This window comes from Lactuca saligna, chromosome 9, assembly GCF_052625555.1.
Source record: "Lactuca saligna cultivar CGN05327 chromosome 9, ASM5262555v1, whole genome shotgun sequence".
NCBI classification, from domain to species: domain Eukaryota; kingdom Viridiplantae; phylum Streptophyta; class Magnoliopsida; order Asterales; family Asteraceae; genus Lactuca; species Lactuca saligna.
This window is the reverse complement of record NC_136425.1, coordinates 48,463,411-48,482,483: the sequence shown is the minus strand read 5'-3', so window position 1 is coordinate 48,482,483 and position 19,073 is coordinate 48,463,411.

Sequence of the window (19,073 nt, the reverse complement as noted above, 5' to 3'; positions counted from 1 at the left end):
ATATTTATAGTCATAAGTTGTTATTATAAACCTATAAATAAGATTTATTAGTGATTCCATTACGTTATACTGATTGGTGTACGTATGGGAGAGATTTCTAAAATGGCCACATTAGCTTACTTGTTGGATTTCAGAAAGGCCATACGTCGAAATGATCCTGCCTCCCAACTGTCATGCCTGGCTAATCGTTACTTGATAGATCTTGATGTAGACATTAGGATTAGTGTAATATTTGAGATTTGGTATGTATCCTTTTTAACCCCAAATGTAAAATGTATCTCATTTTAGTCCCTAGCTAGTATGTGGGGTGTACTCTATGAGTATGCTTAGCGTACTAGCGCATGTTTGGATCGTGGATGTACCCATGTATGTTGGGCGTACATGGGAGTACGCACGACATACACAAGGTAGAGGAAAACCCTAATTTTTAGGGATTGCACCCTATTTAAGCAACTTATACACCCGTTGGATATTTTATTGATCAACCTCCATCACTCTCTACCCTAAATCGAAACCCTAAGTATCATTTGTGAGTTTTGAGCTTAAAAGTAAGTTTTGGTGGTGGTTTTGCTAAATTACAAGAAGAAGAACACTTGGAGGTTGCTTAAGAGTAGCTTGAGCTTGTAGATCCAAAGTCGTCTTCATCATAACAAGTCACTTGAGGTAAAAACCTATCATATTGTGGATTCTTTATGCTACATCCAACTTAGGGTGTTATTTATGCATTTTAGGTCTTTTAAGCTAAAGTTGAGGTTATGGTCTACTCCAGAAGCCATAGGGATTAGATCTTAACACAAATGTGGTCCATTGTCCATAAAAATGCAACCTGTATGAGTTATATTGATAGATGCATGAGTTTGGTTATTTTTTAAGGTTCCTTTTAAATTTTGGTCTTATTAAGTCATGTATAGGTTTAAGCTATCAACTTTACATCTTAAGTCACCTTCTAGAATCAATTTGAGAGTTTGAGATGTTTACTTAATCGAATAAGTGCTTAATGAGTTGGGTTGGCTGTCTGTAGAGTACGCAGGGCGTACTCAACTCGTACACTGAGTGTATTGGCCCCAGAAGTTATACGTCAAGCGTAAGTCTGAGTACACCCTACGTACTCAGTTATTTGACTTCTGGGTTGACTTCCTTAGGTTTGGGCAATATTTTGGGCTTTTAGAGTTTGGGCCTTGTTCGGTTTTCTTAGGACTACATCCATGATAGTTTTTAGGCCTAATTAGGAAGGTGGGCTATATTGGGCCTTGGAATGTCATTTAGGAAATTAGGCTTTTTAAGCATTTGGTCCTGGTTTTCGGCCAAGTAAGAAAAGAGTAAAATAGTCTTTTACCCTGGATATTGGACAAGCAATCTAGATTATTGATTATGGGTTGGGATCCAATTGTTGATTGGATATTATTTGATGAGGATAGCATAGGGATTTTCTAGATTAATAGATCAAGATTTTATTTGAGAGATTCAGCAACTAGAGGTGAGTTTCCTTACTATGTTTAGCTGCTCGAAGGTACCAATGTCGATACATTGTTTATTATGTTTAGGATGCTAGTTGCCTGCGTGACTCTTTCATGTGTTATGTGTTTATATGTATATCGGGCGGACCCTAATGATTATATTGTATGGTATTTATCTTTGTGACTTTTATGCATGTGTTTATATGTTATATGTATACTGGGCGGGGCCTAATGCTAGGCATTGCCTAATGACTGACATATCTATTCTGAGTGGGGCTCGATGATCGGCGAGGCCTATTATATGTTTGATATGTATGGTATGTGGTATTTTAGGGAACTTACTAAGCTTTGTTCTTACGGTTTTCAGTTTATGTTTTTGGTACATCTGGTTCGAAAGGGAAGAGCCCGAGATGATTGTAGTAAACACACCACATTGTTTTGCATTTTATATTACTTTTATGTGCTTGGCTCTTGATTGATACATTGTGATTCAATATGATTTCTTTGATGTTTTTTTGGATAATGGTTTTATTAATTTAAAATAAAAAAATTTAATCTTAATTTTTGGGACATTTCATGTTGGTATCATAGCCTTAGTTTGAGGGATTCGTGCATACTCTTAGGTGTGTCTGAACTCAAACAGAGGGTTTGGTAGAATTTTTCAAGAATAAATTTTTTATAAAAAAGGGTTTTCTACTAAAATAAAAAGGGTGTGGTGCATGCAATCGACCGAGCTCTAGTTAGTTTTCCCAAAATACCCATACATGTCTTATGACATGCTTCAATTTGTGAATCTGTGAATCACATGCTAGTTAGGTCTATGGATCTTCTCAGGATTTGCATGATAGAATGCTTGAAGAGACGCCTTTATATGCCAGTTATATGAGATTGCAAACTTGCATGCTAGTATTTCTCAGTTAGTGATAGGGTGACTTTATTAGGTTATGGTTGTTCCAAGTACTCGATGCTCGAGTGCTTCTTTCTTTGTGATTTTAGGAGTTCCCATTAACTTTAGCTAACTAGTAAGCAAATATACTAAGTTACATATTGTTGAGACTAAATAATTTTAGAAGGTTAGGTTTTAACTTTATTATGTAACTCTTATTTAAGTCCAACCGTTGTAGTGTGAGACTTCCTTTGAAAAATTATTTGGTGTCGAAGATATGTAATTGTATTTATGAGCTAGTTAGAGGATGCTAGGGGGAGTTTTCTGCAGCTGATGGCGGGGAGTAGTATGGTGGTCACCCTAGGAAAACCTAGGAAGAGATTTAGTGCTAGGAGGCTTGTCTTGTTGAAGTGTGTATGTGTGGATAAGGAGTGACTTGGAGGATTCAAGTCGGTCCTTGAAGAGAGTACCAGATAGATGTGGAAGGTAGTATTAGCCCATACTATTGGAAGCATAGGATACGTACTCGAGTCAATGAGAGTTGCGATAAAACCAAGAAGCTTGTATGTATGTTCTGATTGTTTGTATGGTATATTTTCAGTATGTTGACTCTTCGAGGCAAACATGTTAGTGGTTCTGGTGCTGGTAAGGGTTCACGCTCGGGTTCTGGAGTCAGGTAGTTGGATCATCAGACGCATGAGTTTATTTCATCTGATATTATCGTAGCATACTTAATAAGACTCCTATGATCTTCGGTACGGTCAATGAGGGCATTTTGGAGATTTTGGATGAGCTCTTGAGAACTTTTCGGTCTGAGATGCTGGCATTGATAGGAGCTCGCACATTCACCTTCCATGAGTTCTGAGCATGTGGGGCTCCGAAATATTTTGGGGAGAAGGTACCAATCGCAAGCAAACTATGGTTGGTAGATGTCGCTAATGCCTTCCGTATTAGCAGTTGTCTCGATGGGGCAAAATTCAGACTTGTTACCTATCTTCTGAAAGATAGAGCTCGAGATTGGTGGAAGGAGGTTGGGCGCTCTGTGGGTGATGAGGCGGTTTATTTGATGACATGTGATGACTTTGTGACTGGATTTTGATCTTTGCACCAGTGATTGAGGAGATGCAGTTGGCAATGGAATTTCAGGACCTTCGCCAGACTACTAGGATGGTGGATGAGATCACCGATATGTTTCGTAAGAGAGCATGGTTGGTTCCGAAGTATGTGGAAGATGAGGAGACAAAGAAGGTGAGATACCATGAGATGTTGAGGAGTGATATTCGGCAGTTTATAATCTGATCCAGTTGCAAGACACTAGAAGATATGATTACGAGAGCCAGAGAGATGGGGATTGATCTAGAGATGGAGAGGATGAGGAAGTCGGATCAGGCTCATATTTCAGGCGGTTTGGGCAAGAGGCCCAAGGTATTTGATTCAAGATTGAGAGGCCAACATGGATGGAGCCACTGTGGCAAGTACGACAAGATGCATGATGGAGCGTGTAGGGTGGGTGTTACTGGCTACTTCAAGTGTGACGGGATGGGTCATATTAGCAGGGATTGCACTGCTACTACCACCACCATCTCGATATCTAATTTGATTGGATTCCATTGAAATTATAGGGGCGACAAGAAGGTCACTTTTCTGAGTTTGGTAGCAGCAGGACCAATGGTAGCACCTAATCCAATGACTCTACAGTTTACTAATGGCCACTAGGGCAAGGCAGATGTGGTGACGGGTATGTATCTTCTCCTTATCTCTTTATTTATATTAAATTGCCTGCTTATATTTGTGTGTTTTATTTTAGCATCATTCCTCGTGAATGTATCTCTGCATTGCTATTTTTTGATTTGGGGCTACCCGATCTTTTGTATCGCTTGCACTTACCATGATGCTTGTTGGAGATCTAGGGGAGCTAGATTGTCCTTTAGATGTTGAGAATGCTGATGATCGATTTGTTCGGCTATCGAGGGTTCATCGAGGTTATGTTCTTGAGATGTTCAATGAGCAATATCTGATTAATTTGGTCTCCATTCCTTTGTGCAGGAACAAGGTTATTGTAGGGATGCAGTGGTTGAGCCCTAATGGGGTGGTGAGGACCCCAAGTAGGAGAGATTTTGTGGTTCAGGGAGAGAGAGAGAGAGAGCTCAACATGGGCCGATTCTATGTTCAACGGCTAGGGCCAGACATTATCTTCATCAGGGTTGTTCCGGATATGTTGCCTATGTTATGGTTACCCGGGAGAAGGGTAAAGCGATTGTGGATGATGTACCCATTGTTCAGGAATACCCAGAAGATTTTCCCAGGTGCCTCCAGAGAGGTAGGTGGAGTTTAGGATTGAACTAGTTTTGGGTGCAACTTCGATAGCCAAAGCACCATATCGGTTAGCTCCTCCAGAGATGTAGGAGTTTTCTACATAGCTGAAGGAGCTGTTAGATAAGGGGTTCACTTGACTAAACAGTCCTCCATGGGGATCACCATTCCTATTTTTGTGAAGAAGAAGGATGGGTCTCATCAGACATGTATTGGTTACCACCAACTAAATGAGCTAACAGTGAAGAACTGTTATCCACTCATGAGGATTGATGATTTGATTGACCATATTCAGGGTGCTTCTTGGTTTTCCAAGATTGATCTGTTTTTGGGTTATCATTAGATAAAGTTCAGAGAGGATGATGTCCAAAAGACGGCCTTCTAGACTCGATATGGTCATTACGAGTTCGTGGTGATGCCCTTCGCTCTCACCAATGCTCCAGCCACGTTCATGGACCTCATAAAGCACATATGCAGGCTGTTTCTGGATTAGTATATGATTGTTATCCTTGACGATATCGTGGTCTATTCCAAGACCCAAGAGCTAGATGAGGAGCATGTGAGGGATGTATTAGAGACTATGCGGAGGGAGAGACTTTATGCAAAGTCTCCAACTGTGAGTTCTAGTTACACGAGGTGTAATTCATGGGCACCTTGTCAACCAAAACAGTATTCTGATCGATCCGGTCAAAGTCGAGGTCGTGATTAGGTGGGAGGTTCTGAGGTCTCCGTTTGAGATTCAGAGTTTCCTTGGGTTGGCAGATTACTATTAGAGGTTCATTAAGGATTTCTCCAAGATAGCGGTTCCTCTGACTTTGTTGATGAAGAATACTGTCACTTTTTGATGGGGGCTTTAGTAGTAGGAATCTTTTGATACTCTTAGATAGAGACTATGTGAGGTGTCAATTTTGACCCTGCCAGAGGATGTTGTGGATTTCATGGTTTATTGCGATGCATCGATCATAGGTTTGGGTGCAGGTCTGATGCAGAGGGGTCACATGATTGTTTACACTTCGAGGCAGCTGAAGCCCCATGAGGTGATTTATCCGATGCATGATTTAGAGCAAGAGCAATGATTTTTCCCTCAATATTTTTCAAAATTACCTCTTTGGGGTCCTCTATACTATTTATACAGATCGCAAGAGCCTAAGATATCTGATGGATAAGCCGAATTTGAACATGAGGAAACACCGGTGGTTGGATGTGGTGAAGGATTATGATTATGAGATGCTTTAACATCTAGGGAAGGCTAATGCTCTCAGCCCCAAAGAGGTCATGGATCCAATTAGGGATATTTACATGAGAATGACCGTGATGACTCCACTCTTGGAGTAGATTCGAGAGGCTTAGGTTGAGGCTATGAAGGAAGAGCATAGAAAGAGTGAGTGCATAGTGCGTTAGGTGTCTTCCTTCGATTATGATAACAAGGGGTTATTAATACTCCATCACAGAGTGTGGGGGGTTAGGGTGATGCACAGCAGGTTCTGATGGAGGAGGCATATTGATCACGATTCTCCACTCATCCGGGGGCAGCAAAGATGTATAGAGATCTTCGTCCTAATCATTGGTGGCCCTGTATGCAGCAGGATGTAGCTTGGTATGTGGAGAGGTGCTTGAATTAAAGGAAAGTCAAGGTCGAGCATCAGTGGCCTCACAACAAGATGCAACCTTTAGACCTTCCCGTTTGGAAATGGGAGGAGATCACCATGGATTTCATTATGAATTTGCCTCGGATTGTGCGTGGAGTGGATTTGATTTGAGTCACCATGGATCAATTGACCAAGAGTGATAATTTCATTATGATTTAGGAGAGTATCTCTAAGGAGAAGTTGGCTGACATATACATCAAGGAGGTTGTGGCAAGACATGTGGTGCAGATATCTGTGGTTTCAGACATGGACGTCCAATTTACTTTCAGATTTTGGAAGATGTTCCATGATGATTTGGGCACTAGTCTTCATTTCAACACGATCTTCCACCCGCAGACAGATGAACAAAGCAAGCATACTATCCAGACCTTGGAGGATATGCTTCGGGTGTGTGTATTAGATTTTGGTGGGAGTTGGGATACGTATCTTCCATTAGAGGAATTTTCATATAACAACAGTTATCACGCCAACAATTTGTAGACCACCTTTTGAGATGCTCTATGGGAGGAAATATATGACCCCAGTATGTTGGGGTGAGTTCAGTCAGCAAGTTATGGGGAGTACCAAGGTGTACTCAAGAATACCTAGTTGATCCATCATGTTTGGGGTACGCTGTAGACATGAAAAAGTCGGTAGAAGTGCTATGCCGACAAGAGCCAATCAAATCTATAGTTCCAGGTTGGGGATATGGTTCTCCTGAAGGTGTCACCTTGGAAAAGTATCATTCGATTTAGGAATAGGGGCAAGCTAGGCCCCTGGTACATCAGCCATTTTAGGGTTTTGGCTCGGGTGGTCCGAGTTGCTTATCACTTGGATCTTCCTGAGGAGCTTTATCAGATTCATAGCACATTCCACGTCTCTTAGTTGCGGAAATGTTTAGTAGATGATTCCACGGTGGTTCCATTGGAGGATATTTAGGTACATGATCGTCTGAATTATATCGAGAGACCGGTGGCAATTCTTGATAGGAAGTTGAAAACCTTGAGGAACAAGGTTGTTAAGTTAGTGAAAGCTCAGTAGCACCACCACAAGGGTTCACAATGGACATGGAAACTGGAGGAGAAGATGACGGAACACTACCCAAAGTTATTTGGGGAAGCGGACTTCGAGGACGAACCTAATTCAAGTGGGGGAGAATTGTAACATTTGAGATCTAATATGTATCCTTTTTAACCCTAAATGCAAAATGTATATCATTTTAGTACCTATCTAGTAAGCAGGGCGTACTCTATTAGTACAATTAGTGTACTACCCTGTTTCTGGATTGTGCATGTACCCATATACGTTGGGCGTATGTGGGAGTACGCACAACGTAAACAAGGCAGGGGAAAACCCTAATTTTTAGGGTTTGCACCCTATTTAAGCAAATTATACCACCCTTGAACATTCTATTGATCAACCTCGATCACTCTCTACCCTAAAAATGAAACCATAAGTATAATTTATGAGTTTTGAGCTTGAAAGTGAGTTTTGGTGGTGTTTTTGGTGAAGTAGAAGAAGAAGAACACTTGGAGGTTTCTTAGGAGTAGCTTGTGTAACGCCCCAATTCTCAGGTATTGATGTATTTATGAATCTTTTTGGGTTTTTAGGTCTACTCGACGAGTTGGCTGCCCTACTCGTCGACTAATAGCTGGTTGGCCCGCGTGTTTTAGTGATCTACTCACTGAGTCCAAGAGCAACTCGACGAGTAGGATTTGTCATATTACACCCTAGATTTTGGGGCATTTCACCCTATTTAAAGGATCATTGGCCTCCCCTTTACTACTTCTTTTCCCTCTCAAACCCTAAATCGAGCATGTGTGTTCTCTTGGTGTGTTCAAGCTTGGAGGATGAATTTTGGAGGAGAAAACACTTGGGGAAAACAAGCAAGTAGAATCAAGAACTCGTGGGATTCAAGATCTACATCGGTGAACATTCTCTTGAAGCTATTAGACTGTTTTCCTTGGCCCTTGTTCTTCAAAACTCTCTTTTGTATGTGTTTTATGAAAGGCTTCTTATGTTTGAGCTAAGAACGAAAGTTGTAACTTCAGATCTAGACTCCTTTTAGCCTCTAGATCCATAAAGTTATTAGCCTTGCCTAGTATGAGCCTTCCCTCAAGTGTGAGATTTCATTACAAGCTTAGTTTTGTCATTTAAGGGCCTTAAAGCCTTGCATGCACGTAAAGATTGCAACTTTACGTGATAAGAATGCCTAAGGTGGTTGGATCTGCAATCTAGAACCTTTGTATGGCTTAAAATGCATCTGTATGGATGAAGAATTAAAGGGACTCGGTGAGTCGCATAGTCGACTCAGAAAGTCATATGAAGATGTTCATGAACTCGACGATTTTGATGAACAACTCGGCGAGTCAAATGAAGATTGTCGAAAACTCGGCAAGTCATTATAGTGACTCGGCGAGTCGGTTAGGGTTTTTCTCAACCATTGGATACGTATGAACTTGTTGAGTTTCAAGGGGGAAAACTCGACGATTAGCCATGGAGCTTCGACCACGAACCTTAGGAACTTGACGAGTCACTCTGGTGACTCGGCGAGCGGACGAGTATTCGAGGAACTCGGTGAGTAGATGAGGGTACTCGACAAGTTGAGGTCAACATGGTCTATTGACCTTGACTGTTGAATTTGACTTTGACCATGGGTTAACTAGTTGACTTCTGGAGGACAGTTTGGAAAGGTTGGAAATTTACAAGTATGGTTTACAATGATTATAGGTGGTGGAGTTCGTAGCAGTGATCAGAGAATTTGAGCTTACTTTACGAGTCGATAGTTTCAAGGTGAGTTCCCTCACTATACTAAGGGGTCTAAGGCACCAAGTTTGACCCATTGGATATGTTAATCTAGCAGTATTAGTATGTTGAGTATGAAGTTAGTTTTGCACGCTAGTGGTTATACCAGTTAGGTAGATCTGTAGGACTACCCGTGTTGTTATATGATTATCTGCATGCTCAGTGATTATGCTATATGTTGATATGTTATATGGGATGGGTTGAGGTGGGACCGCTTCATGCGGTAACCAACAAACCCGGGAACATTCCAGTTACGAGCTAAGGGAGACTCGTACTGCGGGATCGATGGTAAGCCATATGTGAGCTGTGGGCCTGCAAGGCAATCCAGACTCACATTGTGCGCCTAGGGGGTAATATAGTCTGTAAAGTTGTGGACCCGTTGCATGCTGTTTAGTTTGTTATGTTATGATATTGTTGACAGGATTATGTGGATTGTATGTGTATCGGTATTTTGGGGGAACTCATTAAAATTTCGGGCTTACAGTTTCATTTTATTGTTTTTGGTACATCTGGGGATCGCAACCAGGCGAAAACATGATCGTAAAGCTCCTTCTGTTTTGTTTATGGTTCTAGGAAAACTCTGATATTGAACTATTTTGAAAACAAGAATGTAATAACTATTTATTGTTTGAAAAATTTTTAATTAGCTTGAACTTTTTTCGGATGTTACAGCTTGACCTTGTAGATCGAAAGTCATCTTCATCTTAGCAAGTTATTTAAGGTAAATGCTCTCATATTGATGATTCTTTATGCTTGATCTAACTTAGGGTGTTATTTATGCATTTTTGGTTCTTTTGAGCTAAAGTAGAGTTTATGGTCTACTCCAGAAGCCATGGGGGTTAGATCTTAACACAAATGAGGTCCCTTGTCCATAAAAATGCAACCTTTATGAGTTATTTTGATCGATGCATGAGTTAGGTTCTTTGTTATGGTTCCTTTTGAGTTTTGGGTCTTATTAAGTAACACATGGGTGTAAAGCTGCCAACTTTACGTGTTAAGTCACCTTCTTGAATTAGATCCGAGAGTTTGGCATCAAGGCTTAACTGAATAAGTGCTTAATGAGTTGGGTTGGTTGTCTGCAAAGTACGCGGGGCATACTCAGCTCGTATACTAAGCATATTGGCCCTGGAAGGTGTATGCCAAGCGTAAGTCTGAGTACACTCATCTACTCATCTGTTTGATTTTTGGGTTGACTTCCTCGCGTTTGAGCCATATTATGGGCTTTTAGGGTTTATGCGTTGTTGTGCCATTGGACTTCTGACTTGGGGTCGTGGAAAGACTTTGGGATTTCGTGGGATTAGGTCCATGATAGTTTTTGGGCCCGTTTAGGAAGTTGGGCCATATTGGGCCTTAGGATGCCATTTAGGAAATTGAGCTTTTTGAGCATTTGGGATGGACCTTGGTTTTGGGCCAAGTAAGAAAAGCGTTAAATGCTTTTTTACCTTGGATATTGGACAAGTAATCTTGATTGATTATTGATTATGGATCGGGATCCAATTATTTATTGGATATTATTTGATGATGATAGCACGAGGATTTTCCGGATCAGTAGGCCAGAATTTTATTTGAGAGATTCAGTAGCTAAAGGTAAGTTTCCTCACTATGTTTAGTGGGTCGAAGGCACCAATGTCGACCTATGGTTTATTATGCTTAGGATGCTAATTGCTTGCATGACTCTTGCATGTGTTACATGTTTATATATATACCGGGCGGGGCCCAATGTAGAGTGAATAATTATATTGTATGTTATTTATCTTTTGTGATTTTTATGCATGTGTTTATATGTTGTATCTATATCGGGTAGGCCTGATGCCAGTCAAGAACTGATGATTGATAGATCTGTTCCGAGCGTGGCTCAATGCTGGGCGGGGACCGATGCCAGGCAGGGCCTGATGCTGGGCAGGGCCCATTATATGTTTGATATGGATGGTATGCGGTATTTTGGGGTACTCACTAAGCTTTGTGCTTACAGTTTTCAGTTTATATTTCAGGTACTTCTGGATCGAAGGGGAAAAGCTCGGGATGATTGCAGTGCACATACCACATTGTTCTGCATTTTATATTACTCTGGTGTACTTGGATGTTGATTGATACACTGTTATTCACCATGATTTCTATGATGTTTTTTTGGATAATGGATTTATTAATTTAAAATCAAAATTTTTAATCTTAATTTTTTGGACGTTTCAATTAGTGAGGAAACTAGACTGTAATTATTATAGTCACAAGGATTACGAAATTAGACTAAGGCTTAGTGACTTATGCATCTAGGTCTTTTCAAAGTATGAAGCGAAGTGTTATTGAAATTTCCAGTCACCCACCTTTGTTAGGTGAGTGCATAGTTACCTTCATTTTACACATGATATGAAGTATTTAGATAATTACATGATTTATGTTCTTATTATCTATGTCAAAAATGTTATGTGTTAGATAAAATGTTATGAGATGATATTTAACTAATTTAATCGTATAAGTATTATACAATTATAAATATGTAGTGGATAGTAATAGGCGATGATAGATAAGAGATGATAGATAGGTGATGATAGATAGGTAATGATAAATAGGAGATGACTAGGAGATGCCCTGACCTTAACTTGCGATGTTTTGATGTACTCATCTACTAGAGTATAGATGGTGACCATGGACTATTCTAAATAGTCCACTGGAAACACCGGCAGGCTTATAACATGTAGGTAACGATTTACGAGTTCAGGCGATGTAGTAAATACGTATTCATGAGATGATACTCTAAACACTTTATTGATACGTATTGGAGGAAAATCAACGAAACAATATAGTCTATGTGATGTAGGCAACGATCCATAAGAAATTTCCTTAGTAATAAACACATAAGGAAATGCGATGTAGGTGATGACAAGTAAAGGCGATGTAGGCGATAACCCTTAGGGTAAATTCTTAGGGGAAGAATAAATAAAGAAAATGGGGACGGGTAATTGGGTTAATTATTTGAAATGAAATATGTGAATAAAAAAATTAACGATATTCTTATGGGTTGAAACCCCTATGTATCTCACTAGGTTTGCCAACGTGACCTATTCGGTTTATTTGTATTAGGGGTGTGCAAAAAAAACCGCAAAACCGAGCCGAACCGGCCGATCCGAAACCGAAAAAAACCGAAACATAAAAAAACCGAAACCGAAAAAACCGGATATCAACGAGTCGGTTTTGGTTTGGATACTTAGGTATCCGCGGATAACCGAACCGAACCGCTTTATATATATATATATATATATATATATATATATATATATATATATATATATATATATATATATATATATATATATATATATATATATTATTCATTTTCATTGAACTTTTAGCCATATCCCAAACAAAAATCATGATCGGCTATTCTAATTTTACACTTCTACATTATGTTTTCTTCTATTTTTATTTTTATATTTATTATACCAATTATAATGTAGGGAAAATGACTCTTGAGGGTAATTAACTTTTGCATTTGTACTCATTTTGTCCCTTTTCTTTTTTTTTTTTTGTATTCAATATACCATTGAACTTGTTGTTGGTGTTTACCATAGCCCTTTTGACCGGCTTTTGACCTGTGATAGCCGATCAAAGGGTTATGGTGAACTCAAACAACAAGTTCGATGGTATATTGAGTACAAAAAAAGGAAAGGGACCAAATGAGAACAAACACAACAGTTGGTTACCCTCCTTATTCATTTTCCCTTTACTCATTTACAACAAATCCCACATCATCTCCTACTGATATTGATGAGTTTTTGAGATTCATTCTTGCTTCTCTTCAAAACATAACCTACGAAAGGACATTATTCATACATGTACAACTTTGTAATGCACTTGAATATTTATTAGGGGAATATTGACTAAGAAGACGAATTTCATGACTACATTTACATTTTCAATCAAATGATTTATCGTATCATGGATTCTAGACAAGTCTACAAACGAGTGGAATCACAAGTGCTATGATTTTTGAGTTTACTTAGCTTTAAGATCGAACTCATGGGATAAGATACAACATCAATATGTACAATATTATGGTGATATGTCTACAAAAGCAGCATGATATTGTACATATTGATGCTGTATCTTATCCCATGAGTTCGATCTTAAAGTTAAGTAAACTAAAAAATCACAGCACTTGTGATTCCACTCGTTTGTAGACTTGTCTAGAATCCATGATACGATAAATCATTTAATTGCAAATGTGTAACGTACCAATTCCAGGTATGAATTTAATTAAAGAATAATTGGTCTTATGTCCTACTCGGAGAGTTGGTTGCCCTACTCGCCGAGTAGCAGTGGGAATGGAACGCGTGTTTGGTGACCTACTCGGCGAGTCCACCAAGGGACTTAGCGAGTAGGAGCTGGAAGATGAAACCCTAAGTTCTGGGGGTTTTACACCCTATTTAAAGGATCATTGGCTTCTACCAGCCTCCCCTTACTGCTTCTTGTCCCTCTCAAACCGTAAAGCGTGTGTGTGTGTTCTTTGGTGTGTCCAAGCTTGAAGGAGTAACCTTGGAAGGAAGTACTTGAAGAAGCAAGGAAAAGCAAGGCCAGGAAGTTGTGGGAAGCTAAGGGATTGCATCAGACATCACTCTCTGGAAGGTATTAGGTTGTTCCTTAAGCTCTTTTCACTTTGAACCTCCCTTGGATGAGTGTTATGAAGGGCTCTCCATGTTTAAGCTAAGATCTTAAGTTGTAACATCAGATATGGACTTCCCTTGACCTCTAGATCCATAAAGTTCCCAGGTTGTACAAGGATGAAGCTCTCCTAAGGTATAAAACTCCATTAAAGAGCTTAGATTAATCATTTCAGGCCTTTAGAGCTTCGCATGTACGTAAAAATTGCAACTTTACGTGATAAACATGCCTTAGGAGCTTGGATCTATAATCTGGGGCCTTGCCATGGCTTCAAAAGCATCTGCATGGATTAAGAACTGCATGGACTCGCCGAGTTGAATGAGGGACTCGACGAGTCCGTTGAATATGGCCATGAACTCGGCGAGTTGGATGAACAACTCGGCGAGTTTGTTAAAGATTGCCTTGAACTCGTCGAGTTGTTAGAAAACTCGGCGAGTTGGCTAGGGCTTCTTCCAAATCTTGGCTGCATATGAACTCGACGAGTTAAAAGGGTCCTCGACGAGCAAATCAAGGATTTCACGACTTCTCGAATTCGAGAAGAACTCGGCGAGTCGGTGACCGGCACTCGGCGAGTCGAGTCAACATAGACTGTTGACTCTGACTGTGGACTTTGACTTGGACCAAGGGTTGACCAATTGAATTCTGGGGGTTTTTTGGGATTGGGAGATTTATGAAAAAGGTTGTGTGGTACTTTTAAGTGGTGGGGTTCGTGTTGGACCCGGGAGTTGAGCTTTCTTATTTCCGATGACAGTTGCGAGGTGAGTTATCCTCACTATACTAAGGGGGTCTAAGGCACTAAGGTCGGCCCATTGGAGATGATATTCTAGAAGTTGTATTATGTTGATTCAGAGTTAGTTATGCATGCTAGTTTGATACGCTTGAGGGTAGGACTGTAGGACTACCTGTGATACTGATTGATTTCCGGTATGTGCATTATCTATTACATGTGATATGTTATGTGGGATGGGTTGGGGATGTACTGCTCCGTGCGTTAGCCAACAAACCCTAGAGTATTCCAGATATGAGCTGAGGGCCCGGTAAGCATTCCAGACTCATATTGAGGACTAGGGGCATTCCGAATACGAGCTGAGGGCTCGGTAGGCATTCCAGACTCGTACTGAGGGATCGGTAGCAATCGAGATGTGAGTTGAGGGCCCGGTAGGCATTTCATACTCACACTGTTGGCCCAGGGGTATTCCAGTCTGTAAAGCTGTGGACTTGTTATGTGCTGTTTTGCTCAGTTTGTTACGATATGTTAACGTGTGATAGGGTTATGTGGACTGTATGTGTATCGGTATTTTGGGGGTAACTCACTAAGCTCTTGGGCTTACAGTTTCAATTTATTGTTTCAGGTACCTCAGGGGATCGCAGCAAGGCGAAAGCATGATCGTAGAGCTCCTCCTATTGTGTTATGTTTTTGGGAAAACATGATATAAATGTATTTTGAAAACAATGTTGTAATCTTTTGACGAATTCGATGTGTTTTTGAAAGTTTAAATTTGGCTTAAATTTTTGAGTGTTACAAAATGTAAATGTAGTCATGAAATGCACCTACTTAATCAAGATTCCCCTAATAAATATTCAAGTGCATTACAAAGTTGTACATGCATGAATAATGTCCTTTCGTAGGTTATGTTTTGAAGAGAAGCAAGAATGAATATCATAAAGTCATTAATATCAGTAGGAGATGATGTGGGATTTGTTGTAAATGAGTAAAGGGAAAATGAATCAGAAGGGTAACCAACTGTTGTGTTTGTTCTCATTTGGTCCCTTTCCTTTTTTTGTACTCAATATACCATCGAACTTGTTGTTTGTATTCACCATAACCCTTTGACCGGCTATCACAGGTCAAAAGCCGGTCAAAAGGGCTATGGTAAACACCAACAACAAGTTCGATGGTATATTGAATACAAAAAAAAGGGACCAAATGAGTACAAACACAAAAGTTAATTACCCTCAAGAGTCATTTTCCCTTATAATGTATGTTATTTGACCTTCATTATGTATTTATAATTCTTTGGACTTAGTAATTTTTGAAAGAAATCGTTGTAATGAAGTTTGTAATTTTAATTGTATTTGAATTCTTATATTTAGCAGGTACCCGTGAACCGAACCGTGGTTACCCGCCTTTATACGGTTCGGGTTTTTTGCTAATTCGGTTCGGTTTCGGTTAGTGCACATGAAGTACCCGCCCCGTGATGACGGTTCACAATTTTATTACTATCCGAGCCGAACCGCCCCGTTAACACCCCTAATTTGTATTACATGTATCAATGTGAAGATACATTACACTGGGAGATTAAAGGAGATGTAGATCATTAGTGTAAATTAATGCAAGGTCTATTTATGCTTATGTTATGTATCAGTTATGACATCCCAAGATTTTATAATATTAATGAAAAGCATTTCTTTAGAAATTCTTTACGGGACCAAATTCTGCAGTTCATAAATAAACCCTATTATAAAGCATAAACAAAAAGTTTTAAAATGGCCATAAATTTAGGGATTTCATAGTGATTTCAGAGCATTAGTTTAAGTGAACTAAGATTTTGTATGATTTATAGAATTAAATTGAGAATGCTAAGTGATGATTGCGAGATGTGTGTCTATTATATTTTAAGTAGTACAGTGTTGTAAAACTTGCCGAATTGGCCGATTACTTGGCCGAGTATTCCCTACTCGGCCCCTTACCGAGGTGAGTTATAAAATCTGAGTACTCACCGAATGACCCCTTACTAAAATGATGATTATTGTAAAACTCGGCCAAATCGGTGATTAATATGTCTAATATACTTAATTAATTATTTTTTAACACACACATGTGATTATTACTACATATATATATCTTAAATTTTCAATAATTATTCACAAAGTGAGACGATTGTGTGTTTTTCAGTTTTTTGTGTATTCATATGTATCTAATTTTGTTATATATTTCAACCAACTTATGGTTTTAACTTATGATTTTGACATATATAATTTCCGTAAAAATATTTATACATGAATTACCGAATCCGAGTACTCGGTAGTCGATCAAACAGGTACCAAGTAGGGAGTTTTAAAACTATTAGTAGTACACCTGAATTGACACAAGCACTATCATACTTTAGGATAATATGCCTAAATTTCTTATATGTGCTAAATAATTTATGTTGAAGCATGCTATATGCCTATATCTATAATATGCCATAAGATACCTTAGGTTACCTAAATCGCTATTACTTGATTAGATTTAAGGTCTTTTTCGACCTAGAATTAGGAAATTTTATGTGTTGATGTTTCTAAGCGTTTAATTACGATATTACAAATGTCATATAACTTTTCTGAGTAATAAGGAGGAATACAAGTATAAGCCTTCTTTATCTATATGCTTATCCCAATACACTAAACTCCTGCTTCAGTGAACAGAACATCATGATAAGGACTCGTAGCGGACTGAACAAATAGAGGAAATAAGAAGGTTTACGATAGTGAATGATACATATATGAAGATATTATAAGAGTGGTATCTTTCCTTTAGAATACATCTAATAAATAATACATTTGATACGGCAGAAGTAAATTTTCGATTACCAAAAAGATAGAATTTTTGGTATAATCCATAAAGTTGTCCCATCGTATGCATTTCCATCGTTAACCAAGTTGAAGCAAAGTTGCTATTAAGATAAGGATGGAAGAAATCCTAGTAGAGTCTAGGGAAATTCATTATATATGTTGGTTTGGACATATTCTTATGTGTTAAATTGTTTTCTGGTTTTAGGAATAGTAACCTGGGAACTGTGAGGCAATTCTTGGGACAAATATGAGTATGTGTGAAAGGTAGTAGAGGCCTAAGCTACCAGATGCACTTGACTCACCATTGGATTAGGAAGAGTCATTAGGTCACCAAGGAACTAATAGTGGAACTCGTTTTGTTCATGTCCATAATTACCATCATTTTGGTAATGACTAAGAAGATGAATGTAATTCCGACCATAGCGGTCATGGTAAATTGAGTCCGACTAAGATAATCTACGAAGTAAGCTCGACAGAGTGCCTGACTCTAGATTAAAGGAAAAGATAATCAAAGTGATCAATAGAAAAATCACGGTCGCCATTAAAGACTAAGCAGCCCGTAGCAAAAAATGCTACATTCAATAATGTGATTACATCACATTAGAGCATGAAGGAAGGTATCCTCCATATGAGAGTCTGACTCAAGGAGACCTGATTCTAGAAAATTTAAAATGTGATGGAAGGTTATTAGAAAATGAGCATTCAATCTGTTACAAGAATCATAGTAAATACCTTATCATAGGCTGAGTCTACTCAAGAAAGGAGCAAGCGTCTCTGATGAAGATCAAATTTAGAACGGAGAACATATGCAATATTGATCACTGTTAGTATTCAAGAAGTCTATGAGTTTGAAACTCATTAAAAAGGAAATAAGAGTTATGGTTATTACCTAGGATGGAAAGGTATTGTGTAGAGTCATTATACAAGACCTACTTTGTTGACGATTCTAGGACGTAATCATCCTAAACAAACATCCCCTTCACTTTAGTGCATCTTCTGGACCCTTTGTAAGTCCTCAAGTTTCCATCTTTTCATATCTTTATTCTTAGATTTAGGTTTTATGGCATATTATGGTCCCTTTGATGTATTTTGGTGGTGCAAGAGATAAAGTTTGCAACTTTGTGGTTTCTCTATGCCCCAAGAGCATTATCTAATAGATCTAGGAATTGGTGGTGATTTAGGAACCTTTCATGAAGTTTAGGTTTTATTGCCTATTTTGATCTAAATATGGGAAACGACATGCATAGGGTATGCATGTCCATAAATTTTAGGGTTCATTAGGGTCCCTAAAGTGCCTCTAGAAATTTTAGATTGAAGATTTCATGGATTAAGTGCTTAATGGTCTAGTCACATGCATTAAGTTTCCTTTTTGGACTTTAGAATTTAGATCTAGACTTAAAGGGATGTCTTAATGGATACCATTGTAAAGTTTATCCATTAATACCTTGGAAAGGACCATATCTGAGCTTTGGAGCTCTTCAAATCGAAAGAAAATGAATTACGCTCATTTGAGTTGCTTAGACCAGTTCCCACAGCATGGCCCTAGGTTGCCACAACGTAGCGACTGGGGAATCATCGACTGTTTTCATGTTTTGTGCCCAAGACGTAGCCAAGGAAGGCCATGATGGAGAGGGTTGTTATTGGCATTTTTAACCATAGCTTTAACTGTTAACTTTGAGGGTTGACTTTTGCTTCATTGAATATTAGTCAACATTCTATATTAGCGAGATGGCCTAAGATTTTATCTTGTGTGGTGATCTAGGTGGCTTTTAG